Source organism: Canis aureus, chromosome 15 (assembly GCF_053574225.1).
Source record: "Canis aureus isolate CA01 chromosome 15, VMU_Caureus_v.1.0, whole genome shotgun sequence".
NCBI lineage: Eukaryota > Metazoa > Chordata > Mammalia > Carnivora > Canidae > Canis > Canis aureus.
In genome coordinates, this window is record NC_135625.1 from 34,128,543 (window position 1) to 34,140,995 (window position 12,453).

Below are 12,453 nucleotides of genomic sequence, written 5' to 3' on the forward strand. Positions count from 1 at the left end.
GTTGTTTAAGGATAAAATAGATTTTTTATTGTTTTTTGTACCCCAATCTTGCTGAATTGATTTAATAGATCCAGCGAGCCCAAGTATATTTCTTAGGATTTTCTGTTTGCCCAGTTATGTCCTTTGGTTACAGTTTCATTTCTTTCATAATTGTTATGCTTTAAAAATATTTTTTTTGTGTGTAATTGTTCTGGTTAGGACTTAAAATACTGGATAGAAGTGATGAGATTACATATTATAATAATTATCAAAACTTTGTCACAGAGGAAATTCCTGGGCCATATTGTGTTGCTGGTTAATTTTCTGTCCATTTAAGGGAAGAGTAAAATGATATTACCAATATTATTCAGTTTCTTTAAGGAATTTACAGAGGATAACATTTTCCAGTGTGTGTTATGAGGCTAGCATTATATGATACCCAAACCTGAAAAGGAGAGTGTAAGAAAATAAAATTATAGATCAGTAATCTTATGAACATAGACCCAAAAGTCTTCAATAAAACATTAGAAAATTGCACCTAGTGATATGTATAAAAAATAATATATGTTTATCAAGACATGTAAGCTTGGTTTATTATTTAAAAATCAGTGCAATTTATCATATTTAACAACAGAGGAGAAAAATCATATGATCATCTCAAAAGATGCTTAAAAATATTTGAAAAAATATAACAAAGGTTCATCTCAGAAAACTTGGAATAAAAGGAAGTTCCTCATTTGACAAAGGGAATCTATAAAAAGCCAATCGCTAGCATCAAACATGGTAAGATATGAAAAATGGAAGATCAGGTATAACTCTTGCACTTTTATTAAAAATGTATATGACATTCTGCAAACATCTTGAAAACCATTATTTTATTATTATGATCCCATTTTAGTTAGGAAAAAAAAAACACTTTCCTTAAACCCAACATTTTGGCAATGCAGTTTAAGATTCTGTAAGAGTTTACCTCTTGCATTCATAAACTGGATCCAAAATAATTGGGGGCCCACTCTAATGCAGAGCACCCCGTCTAACTTTCCTCACCCCCTGTTTAGAAACTTTATTTTAGTAACAATAAAAAAATGAACCCAAGTACAAAAATATGAGGATTTAGATGAGAATTTTACTGGTAAAATTGGAGGAAAAATATTTAAAAATAGACGTATTTAAAAATAGGTAATTCTGGATTGCTGCATGTATATAGAAGATAAAAGTAAAGATAGGATAAAGGACAGGACCTTTTGTACGTGCTGTTTTCTCTGCTTGGCTTTCATCTGTCCTTTTTTTCTGACAAGTTAATTCCTCCTCATTTTTTCAAATTAAAATTTTTATCTTGTAATTATAGATTCACATGCATTGTAAGAAATAATACAGAGATACCGTGTGTAGCCTTTACACAGTTTCCCCCAGTGGTAACAGCTTGCAAAACTATAATATCATAATAGGATACTGACATTTATACGGTCAAGATACAGAGTATTTCCATCACCACAAGGATCCCTCATTTTGAGCTTTTATAACTATAATGACTTTTCTCTCGTCCTCATCTCCTACTTAGCCTCTGGCAACTACTAATCAGTTCTCCATTTCTATAATTCTGTCCTTCAAGATTGTTACATGAATGGAATCATATAGTATATAACCTTCCAGGGTTGACTTTTCACTCCGCATAATTCTCTGCTGATTCATTTAGGTTGTTGCATGTTTCAGTGGTTTGTTTATTTACTTTTTAATTGCCAACTAGTAGTCCATGGCATGGATGCACCACAGTTTGTTTACCCACTTACCTTTGAAGGATGTCTGGGCTTTCGATTTATGGTTGTTACAAATAAAGCTTCTGTAAACATTCATCTATAGGTTTTTTTTGTGTGAACACAAATTTTCATTTCTTTAGGACAAATGCTCAGGAGGGCAATTATGGTTCGTTTCTTAAGAAACCGCCAGAATATTTTTTTGGAAGAGCTGTACCATTTTATATTCTCATCAGTAATGTATGATTGATTTATGTTCTCCGCATCCTCACTACCATTTGGTTGTTACATGAATGGAATAGAATCCTGTCACTGTTTTTTACTTTAGCCCTTAAGATAGGTATGTAGCGATATAGCTCATTGTGGTTTTAATGTGCATTTTCTTAATTGCTAACAATGTTGAACATATTTTCATGTGCTTACTTGCCATCTGTATATCCTCTTTAGTGATATGTCTGTCCCTATCTTTTGCTCATTTTTAATTATATTGTTTGTTTTCTTTTTTCTTTTTCTCATTTTTCTTTTACTGTTGAGGTTTGAAGGTACCTATTCGAATTACTAATTCTTTTTCAGATGTATGAAAATATTTTCTTCTAGTCTGTAATTTTTTTTTAAGCTCAATTTGTTCATTGTGTTGTGGGCTCCCTAGTGGTCTGGGTTGGGCTCTGAGTCCTCAGTAATTGCTCTGGTTATGAGCACTCCAAAGCCAAACTCTGCTCCTCATCAGATGCTCTACAAGGGGAAGCATCATGATGCTCCACTATCAAGGTTTCATAGCAAGGTGAAAGTCAAGAGCACTAGGTGTTGGACTCTTGACTGCTTTATGTCCCCTCCTTCCTGTTCACACTTGCTCTGCTCCTCTGTAGTTTGTCTTTTTATCCTTCTAATAGGATCTTTTATACAGCAAAGGTTTTTAATTTTGGTGAAGTCCAATTTTCAAGTTTTTCTGTTTTAGATCATGCTTTTAGTCTCTTTTTTCTCTCCTTTTTGAAAAAAAATTTTTTTTATTCATTTAGAGGGAGAGAGAAAAGTTCATAGAGAAAGCAAGCATGTGAGCAGGGGGAGGAGCAGAAAGAGAATCAAGCAGACTCCATGCCAAAGGTGGAGCCCAATGTGGGGCTCCATCTTACAACCCTGAGAGCATGATCTTGAGCTGAAACTAAGAATTAGCCACTTAATCAACTAAGCCACCCAGGTGCCCCATCATCCTATTAGTTTCAAGTCTAATAGCTCTTTGTTTTTGTCCCAAAAGATTTTCTTCCTTTTTCTAAAAAAAGTTCTATGGCTTTATATTTTACATCTACTTAGCAAACAATTTTGTGTTAATTTTTGTATGAACTGTGAGGCTTTGGTCAAGTTTCTTATCTTTTGCCTATAGATGTCCAATTGCTCCCATACTGTTTGTTGGAAAGGCTATCTTTTCTTCATTAGTCCTTCTATACTTTAGTCAAAAATCAGTTGGAAATATTTGTGTGAATCTATTTTTGGCTTGTCTATTCTGTTCCATTGATCTATTTGTCTATTTCTCAACCAATACCACTGTTTTGATTAGGTAATACATGTCTTGACATTGAGTTCACTAATTCCTTCCTCTTTATACTTTTTTTAATATTGACTCTTTAATTCCTTTGCATTTCCATATTGATTTTAGAATAATCAGGTTTTTACCTATAAAATATTTTGCTGGGATTTTTATAGAGATTTTGTTAAATATTTATGTCAATTTGGGAAAAATTGACATCTCTACTATGTTGAGTCTTCTGATCTATGAACATAATGTCTTTCAATCTATTTAGATCTTTGATTTTTTTTCATTAGGATTTTTTCTTTTTTTCTTTCTTGCCTTATTGCATTGGCTAGGATCTTTAGCACTATTTTGAATGAGTGATAGTGGAGACATTTGTCTTCTTACTGACCTTAGTGGGAAAGCATTCAGTCTTGCGTCATTAAGTATAATGTTAGCTGTAGGTTTTTCATAGGAGTTCTTTATCAAGTGGAGAAAGTTACCCCAATTCCTATTTTTTCTTAGCATTTTTATCATGAGTAAATGTTGACATTTGTCAAATACTTCTTCTGTGTCTTATATAGTTTTTTGAACTTGAAAACTCTTAAAACTTCATCATGTGTGTTTTCGCATCTCTCTGTGTTCCTCTTTGGGCTTTGCCAGGGGAGTCCACCTTAAATTTTGTGACAATGTTGAGAATAGAGAAAAGAAAATTTTTTGTGTTATGGAAGAGAAGTAAGAGCTCAGGCTTATGGTTCTGTTTACTTCTTGATGAATGTGATCATACTGTCTTTGAATCTCAGTTTCTTAATTTGCAGATTAGGGAAAAATAGGTAGCTTACATGTTTACAGTGATGGTTAGATGAATTCATAGAAGAGATGCTTTATTAATATTGATTTTTAGATATGAACTAAATTACTCATGGTATGGTATTAATGGTATTTTCCCCAGTACTTGATAGTCTTTATCATTTGTTGCTTTGCCACAATAAAGGTTTGGCAGAGAGGAAAAAATAAGTTTCTCTACAGACCCACCAATATTGGAACATCCTAAACTTGCACTCCCCATTCAGGAATAGGAAAGGGGAGAGTATACATCTAGTTGCATTGAGACGGAAAATAGATTATGGTACCAATAGTGCTAAGAAAACTTTTATGGATATTCTGAGACAAGTAGTGGATGGTGAAGGATAAATTAATATTTAGTTAGAAGGAGGAGTAAGATGACAATTCCACCTACCATGTTAAAGAAGATCCTGTTAGTTGTATCCCAAGTTATCATAAGTTAATTTCTTCACTATTACTAGACAGTGTCCAGAAAGATTGGAATGATAACTGCTTTGGAAGGAGAAGAGTGTATGTATTTGAAGGGTGGGCATATAAGATACTGAAGAGCCGAAGGTTTCTAGAGAGGGTCGAGTCCTAGTCAGGACCCTCTTTAGAGGAAGGGCAGCAAGCTTCTATGCTGCAGACTGTAAGAAATCTGAGCAGAAAGATTCATGAAAAACAGATAGATGCTTTGGTAGACTAAGTCAAAGAATAATAGCAGCACGTCTTAGATTTTCCAAGATATTATTAATCATTTAAATAGTTCAATTCGGTGTTGGATCATGTCTTAACTTTTAATTCAGAAAACATGAACACTACACTTCTGTGTTTAATGATTTTTCTACCTTGGGAAGTACTCTAGACTTTATCTAGTTAAGTTTTCTTCTGTTAAATAAATAAATTCTTATTTGAAGGGAGGATTACTAGTCAATAGGTTGCCACTTGTTATCTTACACCTTGGAGTAGAACATGGTATCTCATACATATTTACCCTTGTTTGCTTTAAACAGTCATTTGAAATCTAGCAAAGCATTTCTATCCTCCCAGGAACTTTTATTTCTTGTCTTCATGGGTCAAGAAGGATTGTTATATAAATGTTTTCAAACACTTATTAAATTTGTATCTTAAAGGGGGAATGCAGTAGGTAATTTTTATTTTATTTTATTTTAATTAATTAATTAATTAATTAATTTACTTACTCACTCACTCACTCACTCTAAGATGGTCTTTGTCTTAGGAAGAAGAAAAGAGAGAAATTCTCCCAGGCCTTCATAGTAGTCTTTGTGTTCTTGCATAGTTCACAGAGCCCAGGAACAGAACAGCTGATCAGACAGTTGATTCCATTTATCAGCACAAACTGCAAATACTTTACTTGTTGACTATTTTGTTAAAATTTGTGGCAGAACATTCAGTTACAAGTACCCATTCTGAGTAAACTAGAATCCTGTATTCCTATACCATGGATATTTCAGATTTTACATGCTTTTTATTTTGCATGCACCAGAATTCCATCTATGTGCACTGATTTTCTTGGTTTATCAAGAAAATTTTGTTCTGTTTAACAGAAAACATTAAACATTCCACACTTTGGATATACTCCCAATCCTCATGTTTGTGCATTTTTATCATGTTCAATAAATAATACAGTTCAAGAAAGCTTTAATTCTTGTAGGCAAATAGTATAAGCTTAAATACAAATTATTATACTTAGACATTTTCTGTAACTGACATGGACCAAATTCCCCACTTCTGCCAAAATAATAATACAACAATAGAAACAAAGCATAAAACCTATCTTCCCTATCATATTTAAGAAATGGCAGAGCTGGAGTGTATCTTTCTGGAATACACTTTCCTTAAATCAGATAACTCATGCATCAGAAATTCAAAACAGTGGAGGAAGAGAAAGATGGAGTTACTTCTTTACCGCATCTAATGTCTTCACCTAAGTAAACTGGTGGGAATTTCTATGCTTGAAATTATGTACCTTATAAAATTATTCACTTTAATAATCAGTTTAGGTAGCTGACTTTTCCTGTGCAGAAGGTAATAATTCAGTTTATATATAGTCTTGAAAGGACCATATCTGCTGCTTAGAGTGAAGCAGGCCTGCAGTTTATACAGTTTAGAATAATTTTATTTACCAAGCTCTTCAGATGAATAGAAAAATATCCACCTAATATTGAGTTGCTATGGTGATAAGGCTGAATTATTTTACTATTTAAACTCTTTGGAAGGTTATTGAAACATTTTCTGTTAAGACTACTGGAATGTTAGCCTTCTGCAGTGGTGACTTGCTGAACATTGCTCAAGTGACCAAGAAGAGTAAATAAATGATCCCCTGGTGCTCATTTCTCAGGGAGTAGTTTACACTTGTAAAATCTGATTCAGTACATATCCATATATTCTCATGTTATGCTTTCTGATGGGATTACTCTAGAATTGGTCTTCAAGATTCTGCATTTTGGGAAACCTAAGTGTAATTTCTCCTTGATGAGCCTTGATGTTCTTGTCTTGTCATAAATTATAGTGAACCTGTGTTCTTCAGAATTAGCTCACTCTATAAGCACAGATAAGATCTCAGTGAAGAGAAAAACACTGGTATGAGAAGACTTAACATTTATGGAATATACTGGAATTCACATAATTATTTGTAGACTGTCCCATTTCCTCTGGACACCAGGCAACCTTACTAACTCCAAATGAAGAATTTTATTCAGTGTCTAACCATGGGTTGAGCTGGAAGAGGGCAGATGCAATTTCATGATATTTTAACAGTTCGTATTATAAAATATTTCATATATGCAACTTGAAAGAATATGTGTCACCCTGCTTTATCAATTTTTTTGGATATTTGGCCTATTTTGTTTCATTTACTCTTTCATTTATGATATTTTTTGCTGAAACATTTTAAACCAATCCCAAACATCATACTATTTCATGTATGAATATTTCTATAATTGATAGGAAGGTTAAATTTGTTATTCTTGATTATTTTTTAATGTCTTTAATAGCTGTGGAAGCTCATTTTTTATGGGTACAGTGTCTCCCTATATTCTTCTTAAAAAGAATGTATCTTGGGCAGCCTTCTGAAAAAGCAATAATTTCTCAGGCTTGACTGACCATTCATAAAACCTTAACAGTTTAGGGTTAAATTGTGTATGATCCAAATATACTATTTCAAAAGAGAGAAAATTGAGGCACAGAGAGGCAAAATGTCTTTCTCAAATAAAATAACTGGCAGAGCCAAGAAATTGAACCAAGTTCATGATCTCAGAATAGTTTCCCTTGTACTATGCTGTGTGTATCTATAGCACTAAGGGGTTTGCCAGCTAATTGGAATGCTTCAGTTTGTCGAATATTATCTTAAAATGCACATTGTTATCCTGCTCTGAAGTGACCTTTACATCTTTCTCTTTTGTAGGTTAACAGATCAGTTTAATAAGTTGATACCTTCATACAAAGTAAACAGAATAACACTGTGAAGATGATAAAGAATGGGGTATAAAGAGTATGAATTTCATTACATAAAGGAGTGGGATAGGTCCAGAGACACTGACTCTGGAAATGAGGGAGGAGAAGCAAATGCGAAGCTGTGTTTAAGCGACTTTGGGTTCCACAAAGATAAGGTATGCAAAAGACATTTTCAGGCCTCTCAGTTTTCTCTGTAATAAGCATTGTTAGTTTTCAAAATAGATTTTAGTTTTAAACTTGATCTGGCCTCAGAGTATTGAGAAAGATCTGTAGTGGGTTATAATAATTCTTTAGGAGTTGAACAAGTGTTTTCCTGCAGAGTGTCTTTCTTTGCTGTTGTGATCACTGGAGGGTGTGAGAGAAGTTAGGGGCAGTTTTTCATTTTGTTTAAATCCTTACCCTGGAGCAGATTTTAAAGGCAGGCATGTTATGTATGGATCAGCTGTGGAAGGGCACAACATATACCTACATGTGAGAGCACTTTTTGTTAGACCATTGAATTTCTGATACATGCATTAGTTCTTCTGCAAATGACTTTTTTTTTTTCCAATTTAAAAACGATTAAATGACTATATTCGTTTTAGTATATATGGCTCCAAGTCCTATGGCTTCTACCATTCCGGATAGCTAAATTATTTCTCCAAGGGTGTGTCATATTCATTTATATCAATGGTTTCCTATTCTGGCTATACACTACAATCACCTGGGGCTTTTAAAGACATAGGTACTGAGGAGACTGGTATTTTTAAAAAATAATTCCACCATCTAGGCAATGATCACCACTAGCTAAAACCATTAGATGAACTGTTGATGAGGGATTTTGACACAAAAGGATCAGGCTGGAAACCATGAGCCAACTAGTTGATCTTAACAGAACCACGGTGGACCAGCCACACATTATGAGTCTCTTGCTGTTACAACTGGAAATAAATAACTCCATCCGTGAAACATGCATGTCTGAAAAATTGTACTGGAATCTAACTGAACTTCTAGTGGTTTTCAGGAAATATTGAGGATAGAAGAACATGTTAAATGACACTAAGAGAAATAACTAGACATGTCAGAATATAGGTCACTATATGGGAAACATGCCCTGATTTGTCAAGCTAATCATGGCTTGGGAGCAGACCACCTAGTCTAGAAAGGAAGGGGCTATTTATTATAGAGTAAAGAGAATTAAGTGATGTAAAACCCAAAAGCCACATGTATAAACCTTTTTTGGATGCTAATTCAAACAAACTAAATTTAAAATATAGCTTTGAAAAAAATTTGGGAAGTTTGCATAGGGAGTGGCTATTATATATCCTAGTCAGGAGCTTTTAAACATTTTGTTAAAACTTTAAATTTTCAGGGGCACCTGGGTGGTTGAGTTGGTTAAGCATCTGCCTTCGGCTCAGTCATGATCCCAGGGTCCTGGGATCAAACCCACATCAGGCTCCCTGGTCATCGGGAAGCCTGCTTTTCCCTCTTCTTTTGCCTGCTGTTCCCCCATTTGTGCTCTCTCTCTCTCTCTCTCTCAAATAAATACATAAAATAAAATATTTTTAAAAAACTTTAAATTTTTGTTAAGGCTAGTAGTTATATTTTTAAAAATCAGAATAGCATACAGAAATACTTACATATGAAATAACATGATGTGTGGGATTTTCTTTAAAATACTCCAGCCAAAAAACAAAAGCAGAGGTATTGATGAAATGTGATTGTCAACATTTGATGATTTTTGAAACTGTGTGATGAGATCCTATCCTGTATATGTTTAGAATTTCCAAAATATAACCTAAAACATAAAGAATAAACCACAGATGAATAAAATAAGAATTCCTGGGGAATAGAACTCAGGTATAAGTTTTTTTTAAGCTTCCAGTTATTTCTTTTATGAAGTCAAGGTTGGGAACCAATGGTAGCTCTTTCTTGAATGAAAGCATCTAGATCTAGGATAAAAAGATTTTTCTAAGAAAGCTATGAAGTTAAAAAATGTCCAGTTTTTTTCAAAGATTACAATGGTCAGCATATGTTGTAAAACTGAATTGTATACTTTCAAGGGCATCCAGGGAATGTGAATCTTGAGATTTTTATATATGATATATATATATGCAATCAGAGTTGCATATATTTATATACGTTAGAGTTTTATCAGCATTTACATATCAGTAGTTATATTTAAAAATAATTAGGCTTATGTAATTATATCAATTAGTATAGAAGTTAATTTATGTGTACATGTGCATCTGTAATACCTATATGTAATATATGTTAATATGCTATAAATACATAAGTTAATATTTAAGTTTATATAATTTATAAATATATGTATATGTGTATGTCATTAAGCATATATGTGTGTGTATATATACACTTATGGTTGCTGTTAATATAACATACTCTATATAGTGTATAGTATATTATGCTAGTATAATAGACAGGTATACAATGTGTATTATATACATAGTATATGATGATAACAGCCATAAGTAGTGAATTCTTGCATGATCTCAATTTCAGATGTTCCACTCTGTTGTTATAGTATATGACCCATTTTTTTGTTTGAAAAAACTTGTCCTTATAGACTTCTTTATAGGGTTTTTTTTTCTTAATATGATTGCCAAGCTATTTATATAAGGCTTTCTTTTATAGAAAGAGTAATTTTAGGTGTATGAATTATGTAGTCATTCAACATTTATTGAGAAGATGTTTATGGACTATCTTGTGCAAAATATTGGAATGATTTTGAGTTAATGATTATTTGTATCACCATTTGTTGGTGGATATGTGATGTTAGGCATTTGGTTTAGTTGTTGGGAGCTGGTCTTTATTTTTTAAAAAAGACTTTATTTTATTTATTTGAGAGAGAGAGAGCATGAGAGGAGGGAGAGTCAGAGGGAGAAGCAGATTCCCTGCTGAGAGAGGAGCCCAAGCAGGACTTGATTCTGGGACTCTGGGTTCATGACCTGAGCTGAAAGCAGACAAGTGATTGAGCTACCTGGGCACCCTGGTCTTTGATTTAAAAAGAAGAAAAGCATAAACTGTAATTGGAAAGTAAATGGGAGGAAACATCTGAAAAAGTTAGAGGGAAACAGATCAGTAGTTTTGAATGGAAGGAATCTTAGAAGCATCTCATCACACTTCTATTCATGGCTGAGAGTTCATTTTTATAATGATGCTGGAAAAAACTAAATCATCTAACTTTTTGAATATGAACTCCTCCATAAATAGAGTTCATAATCATCCAGGGCCACCTATCCCTATCACATAAAGCTGCCAGAGAGCTCCATCTCAAACTGATTACTTGTTTTATGAAGCATGTAGCCACCTATTCTGAATTGCCAGAAGGCCACTTTTCCAGAGGGCATGGCTTCTAGGTCTTTGCCACAGCTTGTCCATTTTCTTTGCCTTGTCATATGTTAGTACAATAACTTCTTACACTGAGATAAGATTTTTCACTGGAGTCCGAAAAGAAGAGGACAGCATTAGGCAAGATTCAAGAGTAGTAGCTAGGGAAATGGGGAACAGAAGGCAGTAAATATAACAAAAGTATAGATTTAAGGATAAGAGAAAGGAGAGTCCAGTGTTGAGGATGAACACCCCTCAAAGTAGGGGTGAATAGAGACCAGCATTTCCTCATTTGTAAATTACTTAAGGCACCAGTGGTGTACTAATATATAATGGACTTCCCCTGTGACTGAGAAGGCTGAGGCTGAGGATCACCACAAAGAAAGTTGAGAGGCACTGATATTTTATGGATGTTTGGAAAAGGAAACAAGAAAATAGACTGAGGACAATAATATTGAAAATTTATAAAGTATTTGGTATTGTCGCAACTTCTCTTTAGTGAGAAGCAGCAAGCCCTTACAAGAAAATCTCTGTTGTGTTTATTTCAAGGCAGCAAAACTCCAGAGATGTGCCCTATACAGACATATTCAGGAGCACTGAGGAGAGACAATGCTCCAGAGATAGATGTTGGCATCTTTTTAAAGGAGAGGAAGGCAAACTATATAGTCTTAAGGATAAAGTGGAACATGTGAAGTTATCTTGGGAATAGAATGCAGTTTTTGAAGTTTGGTGGGTAGGTTGGGGGTTATCTAGGTAAAGTTCCTGGCACTCCAAGAAGACATGATACCTCTCTGTGCCTTGAGGTAGAAGGGTATACATGAAAAAGAACTCTAAGTATAAAATTATCTATAGCTAAAAGTCTAGTAAAAACCTAAAATTAATATATTTATAGCAGAAATATTTTTCCTGTTTTGTTATTTATCTTGCTAAAAGTCAAATTGCTACAATTTTATGGCTTGGTATAAGCCTAAGGAAAGAGAGTTAATGAAGTTATATGTTTATTAAAACATTTTTATTTTAATTTTTAAAAACGATTTTATTTATTTATTCATGAGGGACACGGAGAGGCAGAGACATAGGCAGAGAGAGAAGCAGGCTCCCTGCGGGGAGCCCGATGTGGGACTCGATCCCAGGACCCCAGGATCACGACCTGAGCTGAATGAAGGCAGATGCTCAGCCACTGAGCCACCCATTCATCCCTAAAACATTTTTAAAAGCCTTTTGACATAATTTAGACTCAGGAGTTGTACAAGTGTTACAGAGAATTCCTGTCTATATAACCATAGTAAAATCAAAACAATGAAAAATGTTGATAATAGTTTTTTTGTTTTTAGTTAATAATATTTTAGATATAGAACTTATTTAGATTTCACTGGTTTTTACATACTCTTTTTGGGGGGAGTTCATAGTTTCATAGTTCTGTGAAATTCTATTGTATGTATAGATACCTGTAACTCCATCACATTCAGCATATGGAACTCTCCAGTTATGACAAGGAAGCTTTTTCCTCTTACACCTTTATAATCACATCCTTTCCCCAACCCTAAAGCCTGGCAATCACTAGTCTCCAGCACTAAAAATTGG

The 12,453-nt window shown here is 33.9% G+C and overlaps 1 protein-coding gene and 1 long non-coding RNA gene across 14 annotated transcripts in view; one reads left to right on the top strand and one right to left on the bottom strand.

The window, feature by feature from the left end:
• Positions 1–12,453, top strand: part of NRG1 (neuregulin 1) — a 1,069,619-nt gene that overhangs the window by 130,160 nt on the left and 927,006 nt on the right. The window lies entirely within an intron of this gene.
• Positions 1–12,453, bottom strand: part of LOC144283996 (uncharacterized) — an 83,042-nt gene that overhangs the window by 66,587 nt on the left and 4,002 nt on the right. For 3 of the 5 annotated variants that reach the window (XR_013352474.1, XR_013352475.1, XR_013352477.1), the window contains exons 2-3: positions 9,159–9,316; positions 5,269–5,422 (exon numbers count right to left, since the gene is read on the bottom strand). This is a non-coding gene — a long non-coding RNA (uncharacterized LOC144283996). The remainder of the gene's footprint in view (positions 1–5,268; positions 5,423–9,158; positions 9,317–12,453) is intronic. The other 2 variants (XR_013352476.1, XR_013352478.1) reach the window with 2 other exon arrangements.